This window comes from Galeopterus variegatus, unplaced genomic scaffold (genome assembly GCF_000696425.1).
Source record: "Galeopterus variegatus unplaced genomic scaffold, G_variegatus-3.0.2 Scaffold8458, whole genome shotgun sequence".
Taxonomy (NCBI): Eukaryota; Metazoa; Chordata; class Mammalia; order Dermoptera; family Cynocephalidae; genus Galeopterus; species Galeopterus variegatus.
Window position 1 is genome coordinate 68,287 of NW_007734569.1, and position 2,399 is coordinate 70,685.

Below are 2,399 nucleotides of genomic sequence, written 5' to 3' on the forward strand. Positions count from 1 at the left end.
TTTTTTTCTATTTGATGCTTATTTGGTTCTGAAAAAGGTATATTAAAATTTCCCACTATAACTGTATTTTTAGCAGGTCTCCTTGCATTTCTAAGTGCTCTTGTTTTATCTATTTAGCTACTGTGGTTTTTGGTGTATGTAGCTTTATGGTTATTACTTATTCTCTTTAACATTTAAAAATATCTCTTCTTTCCTTTATGTGTTTCATTTAGCCTCAATTCCACCTCATCTGTTTGCATTTCCTTGTTTCTTTATCTTTTTGTTTTCAACCTTTCTGTATCTCCTGCTTTTAAGTATGTACCAATTATTTACTAATTTGGTGCCTCAACTCTCTTCTGCAGTATTTTCTGCTGGTGAAGGGATACATGGGTGATAAGGTCCCTAAATATTTCTAAATCTGCAAATATTATTCACCCTGATAGTGACTTATACTTGGACTGGAGATAAAATTATGGAGTTGTATGTCTTTACTCTCTCTGGTCTATCAGTACCATTCCATTTCCAGGTTGATGCCAGTCTGATTCGTTTTCCTTTGTAAGTAAATTATTCTGTCTATAAGCTTGTAAGGTTTCGTTAACTAAGTTTAGGAATTTTACCAGGATATGCCTATGAAGAATGAGTCTATACCTCCTACAATTATATAGATGGAGGGATGATGGCCTGGAGAGAGGGTGTAACTTACCTAAGGTCTCACAATGAGTTAGTGGTCTCATAATGAGTTAATGAATTAGGACTCTTTATGCCCAGCGTGGTGCTCTCGCCTGGCAGCTGGTCCCTCACAGGGTGATAGGGTGATGTGACCTTAGCAGTCCCTGTATTTGCATGGTGGACATTGGTGCTATGTTCCAGGAGAATCATGAGCTGCACATCCTCTTTGATACAGATGGAAAATCCCTTGGAGAAAGGGCCATAGACTTTCCTGAGATATCTGATCCTCTTCTGGGTCAAGGAGGGTCTTATGTAGGAAAGAATAGTAGCAATATAAAAGGTAAATGCAATTATACATACTAGCTGACATTTGTTGAGTGACTTATGTGCCAGATAGTGTTCTAGGGCTTTTGGGTGGGGGCGGGAGGGAACATTTAAGTCTCACAACCATATCATGTCTATCTAACAAATGAGAACGAAGAGAATCAGAGAGATTAGGTAATGTACCCAAGATCCCATAGCTAATTTGTACTGAATCCAGGACATAAACATTGGTTGTCAGTGCCCTTTGCTGGGAGCCCATCCTGGCTACCATCCTGGACAAAAATTACTCACATTCCTGGGTCTGTGGCTGAAAAGAAAAGTTAGATTTCTGGTAGTCAATGTTTGGGATATCAGGGCTGACTCTTCTCATGGAGACAAAGGGGGTTATATCCCTGTAGCCTTCTGCAATAGGAATGCACCCTTGGCCTGGCATCTACAGAATGCTCTGGACATAGGTGCCCAGGGAGGTAAAGCCAAATGAATTCCCTTTTTCCAGTCTAGCTACTCAGACTTTACTTTGGAAATGTGTTCCAATTGTTTTCCCAAAATCTTTTACTAGTCCATAGCATGTTATATGAAACAGCTGTTTGCAGACACTGGACAGCAGGCATTGCAGGGCAGTGATCCTTGAGTGAGGAGAAAGAAATGAGGTGAACCCCCTGATGGCCGCAGCTTATAGCTGGAAGATACTCCCAGTTTGCAGCACAATGAGGGGAAGCCTAGGCAGAGCCCAGCAGTCCCTCTGAGTTGGAGAGAGAGAGTACATAGTTTAGGTAGGCCAAGACAGCTGGAATAACAGGAGGGAGCTGCACAGACAGCTACACAGTTATTTAAAGGCTCTTCTCATCTGAACACTAATCAGCACATGCAGAAAAGGATACTACACAGATATAGACTAGAAGACAAGGATGCTGAAATGGCTATTATAAATATACTCCATTATGTTTACCAAGGCATGAGCATGTTAAGGACAGACATAAAAGTTAAAAATGACCTAAATTGAAATTCTAGAGATGAAAATGCCAGTGTTTGAAATGAAAAATCCGTTGAATGGGATTAATAGCAGATTAGGCATTGCTGAATAAAAGTTTAGTGAAATTGAAGACATAGCAACAGGCCCCCGCCAGCCTGTGTGGCCCAGGTGCACTGCAGTGTAGTGACCCCCCACTCCCCTGAGAACACGGTGCTGTGAATGGTGTGGAGCATGAGAGTCTCCATCTGCATCTTGTGTGCGGCCTTGGTGCCTGCTGCACCCTGCCCACTGGTGGCCCTGGCGGCTGACAGTGGGCACCCTCTGGATGCTGTACACAGGACCTGCTCTGCTCTCAGTGCCTAAATTCACAGACAAACATGAATGGATAACAACAGAAAATGAAGTTGGAACAGTGGGAATCAGCAATTTTGCACAGGAAGCTTTGGGAGATGTT

At 42.2% G+C, this 2,399-nt stretch overlaps 1 protein-coding gene across 1 annotated transcript in view; it reads right to left on the minus strand.

The window, feature by feature from the left end:
- LOC103608481 (chromosome unknown open reading frame, human C16orf78) overlaps positions 1-2,399 on the minus strand; it is a 27,799-nt gene that overhangs the window by 6,611 nt on the left and 18,789 nt on the right. The gene's annotated exons all lie outside the window — the stretch shown is intronic.